General features: G+C 35.6%; 1 protein-coding gene across 2 annotated transcripts in view; it reads left to right on the top strand.

Annotated features, from left to right (window-relative positions):
- The window catches only part of Mlh1 (DNA mismatch repair ATPase Mlh1), a 426,615-nt gene that overhangs the window by 5,223 nt on the left and 398,220 nt on the right, over positions 1–23,172 (top strand). The gene's annotated exons all lie outside the window — the stretch shown is intronic.

Here is a 23,172-nt window from a genome sequence, read left to right as displayed (position 1 = left end):
TTGGAGAAACTGCTGCTGGAAGGTAGAGAAGTGAGCGCAGAGAATGAATCTGATCAAGTGTTGGGGGGGTGTAAGACAGGAGAGATTAAAGAGGTGGTTATGAATGCAGCAGTGAGCAGTGTGAGTATACAAAATGAGAGAACAGGTGTGCGTAATAGACAGGGAAACAGGAAGGCTCAGGATGGACAGAGGAACACAGCATGAGAAAGGTGGATGCTCCAAGAGGATATGAATGCATGTGTAGACAAAAAGGGAGGAGAATGACCTGGGATCAAGGGAAAACAGTTGGATTTGGTTCTAAGAAGGTTCTAAGATGAATAAGGAGAAAAAGAAATGGCTCCAGTTAAGCATGGAGAAGTCGCATCAGATAAGTGGTATCAGTGGAACTAGCTATAGATCCAAGAATAAGTTGTGTTTGTATACAAATGCTAGAAGCGTAAGAAACAAGGCGAATTAAATGGTTGCATTAATCAAGTCTGTTCATCCAAAAAGTGTTGGAATAAGTGACACATGGTTGGATGAGGATGACATCCTGACAGGAATAGGGATGGAAGGGATAGAAAGGATAAAAAGGGAGAATAAGTGTTATTGATGTTAGAGAAAGAGTTATGTCCATGTAAAGTAGAGATGCAAGAGGAAAATAGTGCTAGTGGCTTTGAGGCAGTATGGTTTGAGACAGAGGTGAATAGAATGAAATACTTAGTTGGATGTTGTTATAGGCCTGGTAATGTGGATTTGTAGGGACTATGAAATGTATAACCAAATTAGCCAAGCAAATAAGAAAAGGGTGATCATTATGAGCAGCTTTAATTATGTTAATATAGACTGGGATGATGAGATAGTAACTGGCAGTAAAAAGTGAGTTTATGAGAGAAAACTACCTTAGACAATATGTAACAGAGGGTACACGATGATTGAGGTATCTTGGATTTGATCATCTCATCAAAGGATGTAATTATAAATAAGGTGTCAGATTACCCTTCAGTTGACCATGAAGTGATTACCTGGGTGGTTGCTAGCAGTGTGAAGACCTCTGTGAGAAAAGAATATATGTGGAACTAAAAGGTTGTAATTATGAGAAGCTCAGGAGACGGCTTGCAAGTGTAGCATGGATGAGGAGTTAGCTGGAAAGGAGATCAGTGTGGCTTGGGGGATATTCAGGAATTGTCTAGTAGAAGCAATGTCTAAATGTATTCCAACAGTCAGAAGGTTAAATAAGGCAGGTGTGAAATGGATGAAGAGATTAAGTATGTGATACATAGGAAAAAGGCATTATGGAAATCAGCATTAGAGAAGTGGTAATAATCAATTCCATGAGGATTACAAAGAACAGGCAAGGAGGATTGACTTGGTAAGGGTAGCAAAAGTGAAGTATGATTAGCAGAATCCTAGGAGTTTTTTGTATATGTAGCCAGCAAAAAAAAAAAAAAAGAAAAGAAGAATGATTATGGAAGGGTGACATTGATCGTGGAAAACGGTATAAAGACAGCTGTTGCGGAATGTGTGGTGGAGATACTTAATGAGCAGTTCATGAAGGTCTTTCAATCTTGTGAATGGGACATCATGGAGAGTTTGAGAGCAGTTGATGATGGGGAGGAAAAACTGACTATGAGTTATGCAAGAGGTGTATGGGGAATTGAGCAAACTTGATGCTAATAAGGCTGTGGGACTTGATAATATATCACCATGTATTCTGAAGGAATGTGCCAGGGAGTTGATGTCTGCTTTGAAATATTTTTTTTTTTAATATAAGTCTTGCACTGGGTCAAGTTGCAAAGGAGTGGAAGGAGAGCAAGATTGTTCCACTTCATAAGGGAGGTGATAGAACTTAAGCATCAAATTATAGACCTACCTGTGTGTCAGGTGTTGTGGTTTAGTTGTTGGATAAGCTGGTGAGAACTAGGATCCAGAATTGGGTTGATAAGAATGGTATTATCTTTGATGGACAGCATGGATTTGCTAAAGGGAGGTCATGTTTTAGTAATCTACTTACTTATTACAATAGGGTGACAGCTTCCTTGGACAGAGGAGAGGGATACACAGTAGTATACATAGATTTTGCAAAGACTTTTGTTAGATTATCGCATGATGAGTCGATAGTCAAGCTAGAGCAGATGGGGTTGAATATTAAATTAGTGCATTGGATTGGAGACTGGCTATCTGATAGGTATCAGCAAGTTGTGTATGGGGGGGGGGAGCAATATCCCAAAAGTGGAGTCACTGGTCTTAAAACAGACCCCTCTGCCTCAGGGGTCTGTTTTAGGACCATTGCTGTTTAACCTGTATGTTAATAATATTGGCGCAGATTTGGATGGGGATATTCAGTTGTATGCAGATGCAAAGTTGGGATGAACTATGAAGAGTAGAGAAGATGTTGTGGCCTTACAAGAAGACTTGAATAAATTGAGTGAATGGGCATGGGAATGGAGATGCGAGTTCAATGTTGCAAAATGTAAGGTTTTAAAATTTGGGAAACTAAGATGGGATATAGAATTTATGCTTGGTGGGGATATGTTGTTGGAGGTGGAGGAAGAGATCTTGGGGTGATAGTGGATAAGGATTTGAAATTTAGGGGACACATTGCAAAATTGTGAGGACAGCACAAAGAATTCTGGGAATGATGTGGAGGACACTGACTTGTAGAAGTAAGGAGATTCTTGTTCCATTGTATAAGGCTTTGATTTAGGCCACACATGGACTTCTGTGTACAGATTTGGTCACCTGGTTTTCAAAAGGATGAAGAGATGTTGGAAATGGTCCAGAGAAGACTGACTTTCTGATCTCTGGAATGTCAAATATGAGGAAAGATTGAGAAGATGCAATGTACATCTCAATCTAGTGGATAGAAGGAATTAGGGTGATATGATAGAGACCTACAAGTTAATAAGGAGTTGTTATAGGATCAATATTGGAAAGGTTTTACAGAAAACAGCAGGAGATCAGGGAGAACCAGAGGTCATCCCTGGAAGCTGTATAAAGGAGGGTGTGAGCAGTGGAGTGAGGAGCAGGTTTTTTGCATGCAGAGTTGTGAATGATTGGAATGCCTTGCCTGAGAGGGTGGTGTCTGCAGAGAATTTGAGTGTGTTTAAGGCATATTATGATGAGCTGTGTGTGTATGGCAAAAGGACCTCCTGGATGAGTCTCTGACTCCTTGGGGGTCTTGGGATAATAATAATAATTAATCTTCTAAAATTCCTTCAGTAATTTCTATGTCTCAATCATATGACCAGTTTTCTACTTGTCAGCCAATTTCTGGTAAACCTACAAATCTTCAACCAACTCTCATAAGATCTATTTCATAGACATGCTACCACCTTGGTCACTCACCTCTGGATCCTCTCCACCTCCTATTTATTCCCAAGAAACCAGGTGATTATATCTGTGCACAGAAGTCAAGATGAGGTCTTACCAATACCCAATAAAGAGGTATTGGTAAGACCTGCTTATCTGCTCATCAGGATGTTCTTTAGTAACCACATAATCCAATTAGCTTTTTTTTTTTTTTTTTTTTTTTTTTTTTTTGTTAGGTTGTCAAGAAAATTAAAATTGATGAGAAATTCTTGTTTTAATCCTATACCTGAGCATGAGCAAACAATGTTGGCATGTGAAGTAACTTGGATTCTTGTATATAGAGGCAGTTAACTTCACATCATTTGCCTTAGTATTCCATTGAGGAGACCCCAATAAAGGCCAGAACTGGTCTGAATAGTGAACCTTTCCCACAATGCATAGCAACATATGAATAATCAATATTATCAACGTCAATAATATTAGTAATAACAGTAGATCAGTAATCTAATGTTCAAAAGGAGGTGTGCATTACATTATGGGATGTAAGGCTACTGATGCGAAGTAAACAGCCTCTATATATAAATAGACTAGCTGTGAAGATGCAGGTAATGTGTTTGGTGCAGTCATTGGAGTATTATTATTACACAGGCACCTCCATGGAGTCCCAAGATTCATTGTGGGAGACCCAAACTATCAACACAATATCCTTGAAGCTGTTATCAGACCCAGTTGTCTGTAAATATACTGATTGTTGCTAAAAATAGTACATAGACTATTAAATGTATTTGTATTTAGTGATAAATAAAGCTATATGTTTTTCTTGCCTCTGCGGTATAGTATCTGCTGAGCTCGAAATGTTTTTCACTGTACAGGAACATACATATTCCAGTCTTTGCAAACAACAGATGAAGTAAAAATTATCTATTCCTGAATAAAAATAAATACTTGTATGTATTATAAGAAGTGGTTTATCTACAACAAAATATCAGCACAACTGACTCTGCAACCCATTCTATTCATTTATTACTCTCTAAAGAGAAAAATCTAGTCCTTGCAGCCTTGCCTACACTCTTACCTGACTTCCAGATGTTGTCCTCCCCTTCTAGTCAAGTGCTGAAATATTTCCTTTGTATAAAATCCTTTAAGTAACTTAAATGTTTCTATCATTTCCATATTAACCAACTTGTGCAACCCATAAACTCTCAATCTATCCTTACAGGGAGCATTCCACAGACCACTCACCATCTTGGTCAGTTGCCTTTGGATCCTCTTCACCACTGCTTCATTCCCAAGAAATTTGAATGCCTCTCCACCTTAATGGTAAGAGGTTTTTGTCTGCTTCCATGGTGACCCAGTCTATCTTGAGTGTGTGTATTTCTATGTGAATGAATTATTATTATTATTATATAACACCTCCAGGGAGTCCAAAGACTCATCGAGGGATGTATATACTCTACAACTCTCCGTCTCCACCACTCCACCAACCGCAACAGCCTTCATCATCCATGCCATCTACCGCCGACCACCACCACTAGTATTTTCACAGACAAACATCTATGCCCATGGTGGGATTCGAACCCCCAGCCTTTTGCCTAGAGAGCGGATATGCTAACCGCTCAGCCAACCAGGCCAGAATGAATGAATGAAAGGCATCACAAATATCCATGCCCAAAGCAGAATTCGAACTTGCACCCTTTTGGCTGAAGAGATGTGCTAACCACTAAGCCATCCAGGCCAGTTGTTATTATTTTTGTTGATATATTTTCAAAATATATATTTTATTATACAAGGCTGTATGCAGGTATAACATATACATCGCCTGTGTATTATGTGTGTGTATATATATTTTTTACACATTTACCTAGTACTACTGAGACAGTGTACCGTTGACAGGGTGCAGCATAGAGGCAGCCTGCCTCACGGCGCGGCTTAATAAGGGTGCTCTCGTGCAGCCATATTGTGGTAGGTGCAGTCACTATGCTAACAATTCCTGTTAGCATAGCAAGTGCTGAAAGAAGTTTTTCCAAGCTTAAACTGATTAAAAATTATTTGCGAACAGCAATAACCCAAGAAAGATTGGTTGGTCTAGCAACTATATTGATAACTGGTAATTAGCTTATGGAATTTAGAAGAGCTTATAAAGATTTTTATTTTGCGATATCCCTGTAGGCAAACATTTAATTAATATTATTATGTAATTGTTTTGCATTAATGTTTCTCTTGTAATAAAAACAAATTCTGATTGGAGATTTTCCTGTATTTGTCTTATAATCCATCAGGGGTGATATTTAATTGTTTGCCTCAGGGCGTGATCTAATCTGGTGATAGCCCTGACTGAGACTATTTTATTCATAGTGACCAAATTTTGTAGTATGCAACAACCAACTGGGAAATTCCTTATTTATCTGAAACAGATGACAGCTACTTATCAACTTGACACAAAACAGAACGAAGTTGTGAAAGTGGTCAGATGAGTCATTTATTTATATTGTAAAAAGACGTTTGATCAGACCTGTGAAATTTGATTTTTGAATACTCAATTTTTTTTTTTTTAATTTTTAATACTGTAAATTTTAAAGATGGTAAATTAAAAGTAAACAGTCAACATGATGAAAATAAATGATTTGAGTGGTTTCACTTTTTTTTTTAAGTTAAATAGTTTGTAGAGATGAAACTTTCTGTCAGTACTGATGTGTTCTTTGTTTCCAAAGATCTGGATTCAAATTCTATCTAGGATAGGAAAAATCTGTATAAGAACTTTTGAATACAAGGTGAGGCAGCATTCTCTTAGAGGAATGGCAAAGTTTTTCCTCCCAGAAAAACATTGTCATCCTAATAATACCCAGGCCTCATAGCCTTTAACTTCTTTGGGCATAATTCCAAATTCTAACAATATGATAAGTTAATATTTAAGTTGTAGTGTGTGTGGGTTTCGATATTACGTTACTGCATTTTGAATGAGAGGGTGGTGAGAGTGTGGATAATTTTTTGAGATTGAGGAACAGGAGGAGAGTGGTCTGAAACGTTCTCACCCTCGACCATAAATGGCAACGCTATTGACAATTTTATTTTTCTAAGTTGGTACATCTGTCATAAGCATCCATGTAAAATTTCAAGTCATTCTATCAAGTAGTTTGTTTTATATGGCTGTCTGAAGCAAAAGTGTTGTCTGTATCCCTTGAAACGGATAAAATTGAGTATTGTTCGGTTATAAAATTCTTTGTAAAAGAAGATATAATGCCAAAAGAAACTCATTCGAAGTTCATAAAATTTTATGGGCACTCTTCTTCGTTTTCAACAATTAAGAAATGGGCTGACGAGTTTAAACATGGCTGTACCAGCCTTGAAGATGATCCACGTGAAGGGCATCTAAAAAGTGTAACAACACCAGAAATTGTTGATAAAGTGCATGGTATGGTATTGGATGACTGATGAGTCAAAATGTGTGAAATTGCTGAGACTATAGGCATTTCAAAAGAACATGTAGGATATATTTTGCATGAAGAATTGCAAATGAAAAAGCTTTGTGCAGGATGCTGCCCACAGCAGATCAAAAACACACTTACATGAAAATCTTGGAATAGTGCTTGGAGCATTTTAACAAGAATAAAACTGATTTTGTGTATCGATTTATTACTATGGATGAGACTTGAATTCACCATTACACACTAGAATCCAAATAGCAGTCAAAACAGTGGACAGAAGGAGGTTGTTCAGTGCCAAAGAAGACAAAGTCAGTTCCATCTGCAGGATAGGTCATGGCATCGTGTTTTGGGATGCTAAAGGCATTTTTCTATTAATTATCTTGAAAAGGGTAAAACGAATAACCAGGGATTATTATTCCGATCTTTTAACCAGACTAGACAAAAAAATTCGTGAGAAAAGATCCAGTTTGCAGAAGAAAAAAAAATCATCTTCCATCAGGACAATGCATCTGTCCTTAAAGGTGTTTTGGCAATGGGAAAATTAAGGGATCTGCACTATGAATTGTTGGAACATCCGCCCTATTCCCCAGATTTGGCTCCCTCTGACTTATATCCTTACCTAAAACTGAAACTCTTTCTCGCCGGTCAGCATTTTTCTTTGAATCAAGAGGTGATTGCAGCTGTGGAGGGGTATTTTGCAGATCTTACTGACAACCACTACAGGTATGGGATAATGGCGCTGGAGCATCGCTGGAATAAATGTATTAGTCTTAAGGGAGATTATGTTGAAAAATAAAAATAATTTTAAAATTATAAATTTGTTTTTTCATATTATGCTGAGAACTTTTCAGACCACCCTAGTATAATGGACTTTGAGAGATCTTCCCATGCTGAGTCTCATTACCTCACGGAGGTCCTGAATGATAATATTAGAAGGATTTGTATTTCAACTTGGTAGATCTGGACAAGGTATATGATGAGGTGCTAAGAGGTATAATGTCCCATTTATACCAAATAATTTTAATGTTTTTATTCAAAAACATTAAAATTATTTGGTATAAATGAAACATTATACAGATAGTATACAGCCTATACTTAAGTTGTAAATCAGCAGGTAGAACTGAAGAAGGTAGTACAGGAAGATGCTTTGAGATAGTATGCATACTTGTCTTACACCTGTTTTTCTATCAGATATAAGACAAGTATGCATACCCCCCTCCAAACTGTTGTTCTTCATGTGTATATTTGTTTAATGCAAATTCCATTTGTGATAAGCTACTGTATTTACTCAAATATAACTTGCATGTTTTTCCTCATAATTAAACTTAAAAAAATCGCAGTGTAAGATATATGCTGGGATTTTCTTGAAACTAAAGTTTTTCAGGAAAAAACTAAATTGATATTTATAATTAAATCCTCAGTATTCATTATAATTTTAATTGCTCACTGACAGAGCCTCCGCAGCTCAGTCAATATAGACGGAGCTGTTTGGTCAGAAAGGTTTGATTCCCGTCCAAGATGTGAGGAACATGGTCTCTTTCAACTAAAATTGAGTTAGTCGGTCCCATATTGAGGTAGAGGGTTTTTTCACTGAGAAACTCAGGTTTTTCATCCCTCAGAACAGGCAAATCAACCCTGAGCACACATGAATTTACAGTCATAAAATACATATACTTAATCCATCATTAAGTGAGTTTTCAACCTGTCCTAATGGATGGGGGGAAAAGGGGATAAACCAATTTTGAATGAATAAATAAATTGCTCACATTATTTATAAAATGAATGCATTTAAATTTTAATTATCAACATTATTTGCACGATCGCCCGCTCACCTTCATCACTCGACATATTTGAATCTTTAGCGACAATGCAATGCCTATGTGATTAAATGAAAACAAATAGTTTCATTATTGCTTGTCCTGTTATCATTTCGGAATCATAAGATCACATTGATTTAAAAAAAACTGAAAATGGGTATGACTTTAAATTAAAGATGCCAAGAAATTATATTCTTGGTTTCATCCTTTATCCAAGTATGCAAACAAAGTTTGTGCATTAAGTAACTTCACGATTGGGCTACTTGTATATAGAGGCTGATGCCTACACATCAGTTACCTTAATATCCTATAATGCAATGCACATATTCTTACAGACATGTATAATGTTATGCATTATGGGAAGGGCCACTTTCCAGACCAGTTTCAATCTTTATTGAATATAATTTTTTGGTATCTTTAATTTATAATATAACCAAGTGAAAAAACTTTCACCATGGGTATGACTTACCAAGAATCTCTTGTTTGCTATCACTACTTCCGGTCTTGAGAACAGTTTCCTCATGTGCATTGTCCATCTACCCAAACATGTCATCTTTGTTCCTATACAGGTCATTAGAGATGTTAGTTTTTAAAAAAGCTCTTGCCAGTTATTTCTAGCGAAATCATGTCCCACGCTCTCTCAAAATCCAGTTGCACAACAGTTCTAACAATGGTCTCTTAATCTTCCCTGCTGGAGTCAGGTCATAGCCACTGGCTGCCATCCACTCTATGTAGAATTTTTGTATAGTCCTTGAATGGTTTGTTGACTGATACATCCAAGGGCTGTGACAAGGTGTAAGACCACCAGGAGTAATGGCCACATTGGTCTTCATATCAAAAAGTTTTTTTATTATTTCTGCTATAACATTCGCTGTCTATTTCTTAAAGTTTTGAACTTTTTTCATGTGTGAGGTATATTTGAATATTTTTAATTAATTTTTTCGAAAAGTAAAATCAGGGGCACGTGAGGGCGAGTTATATTCAAGTAAATATGGTATAAACCTGTTGTATGTTAATGCCATATATGGGCTAAAGGTAAGCAAGCTGGTGGTCATGCACTAGGTAATGGGATTCATCTTCCATCTTAAAACATTCAGATATAACATGAATATGACTTGAAACAAACCAAATATTGCATTGGTTGGAGAGTAGAGATTCTACACTCATTTGTAACAACTGCATTATCTTATCGTTTCCGTTTCACAAAAGGTTCAGTGAATGCACAAGTGTACCAGAAAATTTTAGAATTGCTGCCTACTATCAGAGACCACTTTATTGTAACAACGAACTGCATCTTTCTCTTCCTCTTGTCATATGGCAAAAAGTGTAAGTAATGCTATTTTAACCTAAAATGTATCATACGAATTTAGTTTAGTACTTTAAAAAACTTTAATTTTTGTTGCAGGTTAATAAGTGACTGAATACTCAATTCAGTGATTACTGTGGCCAGGAAATAGCCCAGATCTCAACCCCATTAATAATTTGTAGTGCCAAATAGAGACTGAAATACACAAGAAATAGCCGAAAACACTTTGGGAGCTCCGAGAAGCCATTATAAGAGTATGGAACCATGAATTGACAGTTGCCATTCATCAGGAAATTGATTTTGTCAATGCCATGCTGATGCCAAGCTGTAATAAAAGTAAGAGGAGGATCCACGAAGTACCAAACAGCAAAAAGTGAATTTTTAGCTTTGAATGTTAGTAAAACTGTAGTTGAACTAAATTTTGATACTGGCATTTGTTTTTCCAGTGAAAATATCACTGTCCACTCCATTTTGAAATATTTGCAGATTTGTCAAGTTTATCATTTCCTAATTATATCACATCTTGTACTAAAAAGAGGTTAATAAGTGACATGAATATATCACTTATTAACCACGCTACCGGCCAAGACGTCTATAGACGTTCACGTTATCATGGATGCGAAGTGCTTATTAAAATTATAATACCATTGTTACAACAATGAAATATATGATGGATACGAAGCGTATTTGATCCATAACGGATCAAATTATAAGTGTATAATAACTATAAGTGTATAATAGTAATTTTACATAATTTTTACAGTAATTTTTACAGTAATTTTAATAGTGTTAACTATAAGTGTATAATAGTAATTTTTATTTTTGATTAATACCAAATATTAATCAAAAATAAAAATGTTATTTTACCTTCTTCATTATTTGTGACAATTATGCCGTTATCCCTTTTCAAATAGGCATTCAAATTTAATTACAAAAAGCATGGTTACAGCAGGTGATGCAGTTTCTGTGAATATGAGTGTATCTATTCAGCCAACCATGCTAATTACACGGATAGCATGATGAAGTGGCAGTAAACCTGATATCAAAATTTTAATAGTTAATCTCAGCTCATTACTTTATGCAGATGATATAAATTCAGTACAGCTCTTCTGAATTCTGATAAATTGAACAATTGTAACAAATTTGGTATGAAAGTTAGCAGTAAAAAGACAATTAGTTTCATTTAGGTTTCCATGTGAAATTTCAGCAAATGGGGATGGATATGAAGCTGATCATGTGGATAAGAGAGAGAGAGAGTAGTTTATTTAGGAGTAGAATCTAGGAGAATACCTTTGACTAGTAGCACCCTAAGGTTATGTACTTGGGAAACAGCCATTTAATTTGATATAGGAAATGATCTGAAGGGAAATATTTACTTGTTTGGTGATGATACAAAATTGGGAAGAATAGTAATTAATAAAGATGGCATGGAGATCTTGCAGGTGATACAAATAGACAAGCAGTATGGACAGAGGAGAATAGCTGTCAGTTCAATGTGACAAAGTGTCAAGTTGTACATTTTGGGAACAACCACTGGTTAATGAAGTTCAAGCTCATAGAATTACCTGGTTATTGAAGAACACTGACAGGGAGATAAGGAATTTGTGCACCCCTTTATAAGGCTTTCATCTGGACTCCTCTGCGCAGATTTGGTCACTTGGGTGTGTGAGAAAGAGACGGAGAGGATCGTAATGCAAATGACCAAGATGACAGCAAATCTATGGAATGTTCCTTATGAGGATGGGTTGACAGGCAGAAAAGAGGACATAGGTATACAAATTTCTTCAAAAGTTTTTGTAGGATTGATATCAGACAAAAGTGTTTGGGGGAAATTCAAAGAAAGAAAAAAGCTAATAATACTAGTGTGCTAATAATAATAACAATGCACAATAAGAATTGAAACAAAATTCTTTAATTTATGGATTATAAATGCTCATGTATCAATAGAAGAAAAATATATGGAAAAAAGGGGTTTTGTAAAATGGAGAGGCTGTATGATTCATCACCATGCTGAATGACAAGAATGATTATTGAAGATTTTGCCAAGATTGGACAGGAAGATGGAGAGAAACTGATAGATTTTGCTGTAATAAAAATAATAGAGATTGCTTCTATGAAGCATTCTTGATGGTAGCTCTACAGATTCATCTTCTACAGGTCATATCCTCTAAATGTTTTCCTCATAAAGATATCCATAAAAGGACATGGATATACCCAGATGGTAAAATTTAATCCAATTGATCATGTGCTTATAGATAAAAGATTAGTATGAAGTATTATGGATATAAGATTATATAGAGGAGTTTGTTGTGATTCAGATCATGATCTGGTCAAAATTAAGTACAGATGCAGAATCTCAGTGAAGAAACAAGAAAGAAAGAAAGGAAGGAGCACCAACATTTAACTTCCAGAAACTTAAAGAAGATGATCCTTTCTTTTAGTGTTACATGGTGATCACCATTCATTTTAGAAATTATGGACTTTACAACTGTGTTATAAATAACTTTTAATATCCCGACGTTTCGATCTTCATATTAAGATCATCATCTGGAGCATATACAAATATACAGGACAAGCTTAGTTACATTACATACAGTAAGCTAGAGAAACAATGAATTGATCACAAGTTATTCTACTGGCATGACCTCTAGTGAAAAAAAAAAATTAATTAATTATTTATAAACTACATCAAGCTAAATTCTATTTATTCATGTTATCAGAAATAGAATTTAGCTTGCTGTAGTTTATAAATAATTAATTATTATTATTATTTTTTCACTAGAGGCCATTCCAATAGAATAACTTGCAATCAATTCATTGTTTCTCTAGCTTACTGTATGTAATGTAATTTAGCTTGTCCTGTATATTTGTATATACTCCAGATGATGATCTTAATATGAAGATCGAAACGTTGGGATATTAAAAGAGTTATTTATAACATGGTTGTAAAGTCCATAACTTGTGAAATGAATTAAAGAAGATGAAATTAAAATCAATTTCCAACTCAAAATTAGAAATAAATAGAGGCTGAAAATATAGATATAGAACAAGATGTAGAAAGAATTTGGACATATATTAAAAATGGTTCTGAATACTTCAGAAGAAGCTCTGGGATATGAAAATAAACAAATGAAAAGAGATTTAATGAAGAATGAGCTCAAGCAATAATAAAAAGAAATGAAGCATATCAAGAATTACTGCAACCAACTAGGATTAAAGATGGAAAATATAAAGAACTGAGAAATCTGTTAAAGGTAAAAAAGACTAGCTCTTAGTGAAATGATATGCACAATAGAACAAGGAATGAAGAATAAGATAAATTTTGAATTATAATGCAATTAAGCAAATTAAAGAAGGATATAGGCCTGAACTTTATGTACAGAGATGGACAAGGAAACATTTTACTTAAAAAAAAAAAAATAAAACAGTTGGAGAGATTACTTCTATGAAGTGTTCTTGATGGTAGCTCTACAGATTCATCTTCCACAGTACTAGCTAGTATATAATTTTAAGTTGAAGGAACATGACTATTTCAACTTAAAATTATATACTAGTTACTAGTGTAAAAGATGAATCTGTAGGGCTACCATAAAGAACTTAGCGACATAGTACATACATTCAGGAACAAGACATCTCCAGGAATAGATAAAATAATTTCTGCATAGTTGCTAAAAGCAGGAGGAAAGAACCTAGAAGACAAAATATATGAATTCATTTTAACTATGTAGAACAAAGAGCATGTGCCAAAAGAATGGGGAATAGTGATCTGTTCAATATATATAAAGAGAATGACAAAACAGTTTGTGGAAATTACCAAGGTATTTAGTTGTATTTTGAAGATTGGATTAAAGCCTTGTGGAGAAGGTAATTTATGTCTACTAAGCAGGTTTCACAGGAAAGGCAAACCTACTAGCTATCATATATATATATACACACATACTAGGAGGGGGGGTCCCTGGTGCCTATGGCACCCAACTCCCGAGTTCCGGGCTGGTAAGACAAAAAGTATGACATAAAAACGTTTAAAATTTTGGCTTATCTTTTTATATATATATATATATTATATTTATTTGTATTATAGATATATATTAATATATATGTAAATAATATATTTATTTATTTATATATATATATATTCTGTTTATACTGGAGGGGCTGCAGCCCCCTCCAGTATAAACGGTGAATGCAATGCTAGAGCTGCATTCACAGCAGACTGCACCAAACTGCTACTTAGTGGGGATAACGTAGTGGGGTAACACGTGATATACATGCAGTTTGGGCTGGCAGCATTGTAGCCCCACCACTACAAATTCTTACGAGCTGCCACTGACACACACACACACACATGCAAAATCCTGTCATGGAAGAGGTGTTGCATGCGCTGGACAATAACCCAGAGACAAGCACACATGCTGTTGCCTCCACTATAGGAGTATCTCGATCCGGTGTATTTCATGTTTTGCACTCTGAGTCCTTACATCCATTTCATCTGCAACAGTCCAGTTACTGATGGCCAAAGATTATCCTTGATGTGTGGAATTTGTGTAGTGATTTCTGCAGAAAAGTGCCATAGACCCGGATTTTCTACTTGTGTTTTGTTTACGGATGAAGCTTCATTAACCCGCGAAGGGGGGGTGGGGGAAGGGAGCTTCAATCACCACAGTGCTCATGTGTGGGCCCATGAGAATCTACATGCTGTGTGATCACATGCTGCACAACAATGCTTCGCCATTAATGTATGGGCAGGTATCTTCGCTGACTGTTTAGTTGGCCCATACCTGTTGCAACCTCGACTGGACTCCCAGAAGTTTTGGACCTTTCTGGAAGAAGTTCTGCCAGATTTACTGAACAATGTTCCAATGACTGTGCATCGGCAAATGTGGTTCCAACACGATGGGGCTCCAGCCCATTTTGGCATTTCTGTGCGTCAGTATTTGGACAAGTCCTTTGGGGCTTGATGGATTGGGTGTGGTGGAGTGTTGCATGGCCAACATGCTCACCTGATTTATCGAACATTGATTTCCTTCTGTGGGGGGACCCTTAAAGCCATGGTGTATGAAACTCCTGTTGCCTCTGACATGGACCTCGTGGCAAGAATCGCAATTGCTGATGTTAAAATCCGGGAAATGCCAGGTATTTTTGAAAATGTACTTCAATCAATGTGTTGTTGGTGTCAGGCATACATCACTGCTAATGGTCGTAACTTTGAGCACCTGGTGTGAAACCATATTATGTATCCAACTACTATTGAACTGTTCAGTTACCCCTAATAAAGTTTTTTTACACTACTTACTGCCTTGTGTTATTTCTGTATCTTTGTGTCCCTGTTAGTACCTTCTAGTGGTGTTTCCGGTTATGCTTCCTTATGTGAATATGGTTGATTTTGATGTTCTCTACCTCCCATCAAAGTTTGTGCATGGAATTTTGAACCACCCTGTATATCCACACACACACATTAAACAATTCTTAGAGAAATTTTGGGAAGTTGATGTAAATATTCAGATTTTTGCTGATTTTCATCGAGCATATGACAGTATTAATAGAAGAAAAAAATATGAGGTTATGATGCACATCAGAATAATAGATAAGCAGTAAGACTTTTAAGATTAACAGTGGAAAACTCGGAAACACAGGTTAAAATGCTACATGATTTAACAGATCCCTTTCCAATAACTCAAGAATTAAATTGAGATAGTCTAACTCCAGTACTTTAAACTTAGCTCTGAATATGTCATCCTGTCATTACCAGTTACTAAAGACAATAAACAAATCAATGCAGATTAACATATGCAGATGATATTAACATCATGTCAAGAACCAAACAGAAAGCAGAAAAAATATTTAGAATTAGAAAAGTCCCATATCAGATAGGACTTATAAGGTATAACTGATATAAATGTGAATATTGGGAAAACCTTGAAACAGAAAAAAGTGACACAATTCAAACATTTATGAGTAATGATCAGAGACCAGCCAAATGAGATGGTAAAATTGCAGAATTGAACAGGTAAGCAAGTATTTTATTCTCTCTCTCTCTCTCTTGTATTCAGCCATCTCGGCAGAAGGCCTGAATGGCTCAGTTGGTAGAGCATTAGGCTTTTAACCTAAGGATACAAGGTACAAGTTCCTGTTTGGGCAAAGTTTTTTTTTCTTCTTCTCTCAATTGATGAAGGTGAGTTAGCCAATCTCATACTGTGGTAGCAGGATTTTTTTTCTCCTGGAAACTCAGGTTTTTAATCTTGCATACAGACAAATCAGCTTTCAGAACACACAATTTATAGACAAAAAATACTACTGATGGTGGTGTAGATGATGGTAGTAGTGGTTGGTGAATTAAGTGGTGGAGACAAAGAGTTGTAGAGTAGGTGCTCTCCCTCGATAAGTCTTTGGACTCTTTGGAGGTGTCAGGAAATAATAATAATATATCCATTGGAAGACTACAGATATATAAATTGATAATTTGTCATATTTGTTACCTGCAGATGTGATACCTGGATATTTATAGCAAGAGTGGAGAATATGATTTCAGCTTTTGAAAGGAAAAATTGTTGGAAAAATATTTGGCCTATTGAATGATAATGGTTTTTGGAGGATCAGTTACAGCCATGAGTTATGTCAACTTTATAAAGAACTCACAGCATATATTATAATCAAGGTATTATTCCTGGAAAAATTTCCATGTTACTCCTCTAAATAAATATTAATTTTTGTGGCTATTTTTGTTTAGGAGTACCCCTTTTTATAATGTCACTCAAGACAAAAACACCAAGCCAACATGACATAGACTCCACTTTTTCCATGAGCTCCAAAGACAGCACACTGTCAAAACAGTGTGCTGTCTTTACTCTCATTACTCCCACTCCTAATCTTGTTCTATCATATTCTATCCTCCTTTCCCCAAAAAATTTTCTGTTTTTCACCTTCCCAAAGAATTCTGTTATGTCGTTGTTATATTGTTGTTTCTCTCTAATTTCTTATTTTTATATACTTAATTAACCTCTGTTATCCTTTCTTGTGTGTAGCCTAACTAGATTCTACCTAGGGATATCTCCTTTTCAGATACTAGCAAATTTGTATTTATACTGTGCCAGCCAGTATTCTATAACAGGAATTTATTCAAGTTCAGGGAAATATTCCTAGATTCATTGGCATACATTCTAACACACACTTAAATAGATATCGGTACTTTGCAGTCGTGACTATGGTTCTAATTTTATAAGTGGTAATTTGATATCTCGAATTCAGGCATGACTCAGGCATATGCAATAAAACATGTTTATTGGAACTAAATGACAATTATAACTAAATTGAATCAAATTACTAAAACTGCTAAATTGCTTGCTAAGTTAAATCTCATGCTAAGATAATTAAACAATTCTAAATTAATCAAGTTCACCTAGACAGATCAAATTATTAATCACACAGAACAATAGAAAGCAATGACAATATTACACTAAATTAAGATTCTCTCATGCATGCTATTCATAGAGTACATACTATACAACTTATTGCTTTCTCAGTTAAGATTATCTACTAAACAAAATACACTTATTACTTCAGTCACATACAATTAGATTTGTTCCTGACAATTCCTTGTCCAACAGAATTTGCTGTCTCAAATACGAAATCTTATCCAATTTCTCTAAAGGATTGTCCACATTACTTAATCAAACATAAATTTCAATCTTCTATCACTTCCGTAACATATAACAAAGATCTCTACATTACCCAGTTCTTTCCGAAGGTCTATTGACTACCACGTGTTGTTCTGGTCATCCTTCGATCGACTATCTCAGCGCCTTTCTTTTGGCTATGTCGTCCTTTCTACTGCTGCCGGACTCGAACTATTTTCTTCCGCACCTGAGGGCTATCTCCGCTCCTTTCCGATGGGACATCCAGCGGCTGGCATGATTTCTGCATAGGCTGATGATTCGCGTATGGCTCCGCGTGGAATCTTATTCAGCATAATCAAGAAAACGGCCCGCTGTCCGACATCATAGAATCCTGGCTCTTCCTTTCTCTGACCACCGGTCAAGAATCCTCAAGATGAAACCCGGAACAAAAAGCCTTGCAATATGGTGCGCATTGCCTTATATTCTATGTTCTAGCGCCCTCTCTTTTCTGTATCCTTTTTTTCGCACGACCCTTAGTTTTAATGCCCTTAAGATGATCCTTACTCTCCCTATTGCTGTTAGGTGCTGTCTTCGAGGAAAGCGTGCTTACGTCATTTTTGACGTAAGCTGTAGCCTCCGGTGTTACAAACGATACGTGCGTTTCAGACGCGACCTTTGCACTGTTACACACTTACTGTCTGGCGATTTACGCTATTTTAGATAGCTTAATAGGACACAAATTTAAGCCAATATTTTCTTTTACATAGAATCATTAATTTGCACACAAAGTTCTTTTACATAGTATTACAATTCTACTAATAGGAGGTAATTCTAATTCTATGAACAGTTAGTACTTTATTTCTTCTGCTTGAGTACAAGTTTTTTCTCTCAGCTGATTTTTCTGACTTGTTAAATCCTGAATGAATTTTTTCCTTTTAAAGGTTCTTCATTCAGGATGTAACAATTCCCAGCCTACCCTTAAAACCCAGGTTTTTAAAATTCACATACCTCTTGCCTCACCTGCAGTTATCCCGAATCCTATATTCCCCCCCCCCCTTCTGTTTAGTCATGCATTAGTAGTAGTACTACAAATGTACAGGGTGGGCATAAAATAACTTTCTCTCTTTGGAGGCATCTGTAACTAAAACCAATAAACGGAATGAGACGAAATTTTATATCGAGATTTTTGAAGGCATGGGGAGATGATTTCTGCGAAAAAAAGATTTAGTACCAGAAGTCGCTGATAGGGGAAATTTTGGTGCTGGCAGAGCCAAAAAGGTGGATAATTACATTAAAGGCAGATAAAATGGAACAATAACATTTCAACAGTGTAAGCAACAGCCGCGTCACTCATTCCAGCTGGATATGCAGCGCGTTATAATGATAATAAGAATAATAATAATTGAACTAAAACAACTTGCAAGAGACACAGAAATTAATGTAGTGATTGAATTCACAGGAAATAATGTTTTATTTGTCAGAGTCAGGGTCCCCTGGACCACATATACGATATTTTCAATGTGCTGGCCTTTCTTGTGCACAACAAATTGCATCCGTTGTGTGACATGCTCTACAGCTGAGCATAAGGAGTCAGATTGGATATTCATAATAGCCCGTTTTATGTTCTCTTTCAAGACATGCAAGTTGGGAACGCCACCAACATACATAATGGATTTCAAATACTCCCACAGCCAAACGTCACATGGAGTGATGTCCAGGGATTGACGCAGATAGAGGAGTTGTTGTTTTAGCTTAATTATTATTATTATTATTATTATCATTGTAACATGCCACATATCCAGCTGGAATGAGTGATGTGGCTGTCACTTACACCGTCGAAATGTTATTATTCCATTTTGTCTGCCTTTAATGTAATTAACCCACTTGTTTTCGGCTCCACCAGTGCCAAAATTTCCCTTATCGGTGACTTTGGTACTTAATCTTTTTTTCGTGGAAATCATCTTCCCATGCATTCAAAAGTCTGAATATAAAATTTGGTCTCATTCTGTTTATTGGTTTTAGCTACAGATGCCTCCAAAGAGGCAAAGTTATTTTATGGGCACCCTGTATATTGCCATACACTGGATGCCACTGAATAAAAAGACAACCAGGAACATCCTACAAAGGTATGTCCAAAATTATTCTTCCCATATATTCATGTATCTGTTTTTAAAACATTAGTAATACCCTAAAAAAATTAAGTAAAAAGCCAGTGACATTATAAAAGGGGTACTCCTAAACGAAAATAGGCAAAAATAGCCATAAAAATTAATAGTATAATCGAGTTTGCAAAATTGCATTGGACAGCACTGGATATTTCTATCGTCTAAGGCATGTTGTACTGTATCAGTCCACCTATATCTTGGTCTTCCTCTGGATCGTCTTCCTGCCAACCTGGCAGAGAACACTTGTTTTGCTAATCTTTCCTTGCCCATTCTGTTTAAGTGACCATACCACCTGAGATTAACTACTTGCCAAGGAATTATATTCTTGTTTAATCCATGACCTAAGGGTAAGCAAACAAATTTTGTGTGTGATAGTGAAATGTTTTTTTCACTTGGTTACAAAGTAAATTATACTTCCCCGGTAATTATATTATTATCTGAAAATGCTCTGATCCAGAGTATTTTAATAATAAGGTGATACACCTTTTGCTATTTATAAATTGTTAATACATAATTTCTGCATTAATTCAACCTTAGTATCTTTCTGGTTGTGGCCCTCACTGAAGAGACCTGGTCAAATCTGGTTTGGATAGTGGTCCTTCCCATAATGCATAGTAATACACACATTCAAAATGAAGTGTGCTTTGCATTATGGTATGCTACAGCAATTGATATGAAGTCAACTTCTCTACCAAGATACTTCACGTGCAAACTTTGTTTGTTTATACTTGTATAAAGGAATAAACAAGAATATAATTTCTTGGTTAGTATGATTTTCTTTGTAACCAAGTGAAAAAACTTTCTACGAAAGTGGTAAATGTTCTGGATGGGAGGCTATTGAAAAATTTTAAAAATTGAGGAAATATTACTGTAACGGAATCAAATGATAAAGTAACATGCAGGGAATTGTAATCCACTAAGCCAGTGGATTACACTAATGCTTTAATCTATAGATATTTTGTTCTTTCGAAATTTTTGGTTGGTTCCCTTTTGTTATGCACCCGAAGATGCCTTTTATGAAGACGAAACTAGTCATGCAATCTACTTAATTAAAAAGTATATTTTTACTTTTATTTCTCGGCTGTCAACGAACCTTTACTTATTTCTTGTGTCTTCTCCCCATATGATGCATATTTTTATGGTGGAACATGGCTTTAGTAATGGTTTAGTCCATATATCCAAAACAGAAATCCAACAGGTACTTACCATTATTATTAGCTTTATTAGCTTTACTCTTTTCTCCAAATTTTCCCAAAATATTTCTATATGATTAGTAACTATCACATACTCTGCTGTTTGGATCTCCAAAAAAGGATCAACTATTTTTACTTGGATCTGTTGGCTTTCAGTCCTTTAATCTTTTTAAAAAATGTCTCTCAGCTGATAAATCTGTTATGTCGCACATATATATATATATATATACAGGGTGTTCGGGATAAATTTGACAGTTTTGTAAGGAAAAAGAAAATCTTCTTTGTATCTATTAAATTTAATGAATTGACAAAAAAACATTACAGGCAGAGTTAATTACAATACTATCAACAAGATTTACTCAAAATAACCACCATTAGCATCGATCACAGCTTCAATTCTGCTTCGGAACCGCGAACAAGCTGATGCTACAGTCTCCCTGGGAAGGGCCGCAAAAACTGTTTTAATTATATCCATTAACTGGGCTTTTGTATTACTGGAAGTGCGATTGGTGTCTTTTTCAACTGCGCCCCATACAAAATAATCCATGGGGTTAAGGTCTGGGGAGTTTGGAGGCCAAACATTTGGACTGGTGAAGTCGTAGAAATTTTCAGACAACCATTTTTGACTTTTCCCAGAGGTGTGGCAAGGGGCCGAATCCTGCTGCCATACATACGGCCTACCATTGGCTACCCTTGTTATCCAGGGCTTGACTACAGTTAGCAACTCCACGAACAAAGCCCGAATTCCAATGCCAGGGTTCTTCAACACCTGTTCCTGCAGATTTGCGAGGAATTCTGCTGTACGAACGCAATCAGATCGTCTGCTAGGGATCTTTCTTCTTGCTACATCCTCGTAGTCACCATTGCAAGTCTCTAGTTCATGCCTGATTGTTTTTACTGTATTCAGGGAGCATTGGGCAGCAGTCGTAATATCCTTATTTTGATGGCGGGCACGAATCATCATGATACAAGTTATTCTCTTCCATGATTCAGGTGGGTTCCAGCTATCCATCCTTTCTGACATCTTGTATATGAATGAAGAAGGGTCCAAACTTTTAAATGAAGAGAAGTGTGTGTTAATATATGTAACTTACGGAAAAATATAATTAATTATAAATATGTCAAATTTATCCCGAACACCCTGTATATGTACATACATACATACATACAGCTAATCCTCATATAACGTGGTACTTATATAACGCGGTTTCGATATAATGCTGTCTACAAATTGTAGTAACCCTTTCAACGCGATACTTATACAACACAGTTTCGATAAAAAAACAGTCTACAAATTGTAGTAACCCTTTATCTTTTCATATGTTTTTCACTGGGCGACTTGAAAATCAAATTTTATCTTCATTAAATTTGCGTCTGCCCGTATCACACATGTAGCTATAAGTAGCGAATTTATATTAGGGGAAATACCATTTAGCATGCACGCGTATGTCAATTGTTTACCGTATAAAGTGTTTATTGTTGAAAATTGCTGTTTTCTGCCAGGAAAATGCATTAAAAATCATAAGTGTGTTAATCTCAAGCTGAGAACTTTATTTTCTGGTGAATTACTTACAATATGTAATGCACTTTTGATGTAAAAAATTTATTTTTATAGTAATGGCCACAAACTGCAACGAAAGGGGAAAAATAAACATTGAAAAAAAAAATTAATTTCTCTCAAAGAAAATAATTAAAATCGTGGATTGGTTGATGAATGGAGAAAAACCAAGAGTTGTTGCAAGTTAATAATCAAACAAAATGAACATAAAATCCTAGAAAGTGTTTATTGCTGGGTCAATGATAAGCATGTTGCTTGTGCACATGATATTCTAATAGGAAAAAATGGGGAAATCTCGAATGATTTGGATAGACGATTGCACTCAAAAGAAAATTCCTTTGGATGGAAATCTTATTAAACAAAAAGCTCTCAAAGTTTATAAACATTTATAGTGCAGATCAGGTGTTCAATGCGGATGAATCTGGATCATATTGGGAAAAAAATCAAAAATGCACTTATATTTCGAAAAATGAAAGATCAGCTTCTGGATTCAAAGTTTCCGGATGCATTACTACAATTGTTTTATGCATTACTACAATTGTTTTGTAGTAATGCATCAGGTGATTACATGACAAACCAATGTTTATTAACCGATCTTCAAATCCTCGTGCTATGAAAGGTTAAATGCACTTTATTTTATTTTGCCTGAAATATTTATGCATTATGTGTAATGAAGTTACGTACAATTTGTAATTTTTATAATTTTATACTATGTATTTGTTTCATAATTTATGTTTTCTTAACTTACATGAATTACCTGAATTAAATAAAAAAAATATTTTTGTTGGATATGTCATTGTTCTT

The sequence above is a fragment of the Typopeltis vanoorti genome, chromosome 19 (genome assembly GCF_054136105.1).
Source record: "Typopeltis vanoorti isolate ZY-2024b chromosome 19, IOZ_Tvanoo_1.0, whole genome shotgun sequence".
Lineage (NCBI taxonomy): Eukaryota > Metazoa > Arthropoda > Arachnida > Uropygi > Thelyphonidae > Typopeltis > Typopeltis vanoorti.
This window is presented reverse-complemented; position numbering and strand designations above follow the sequence as displayed.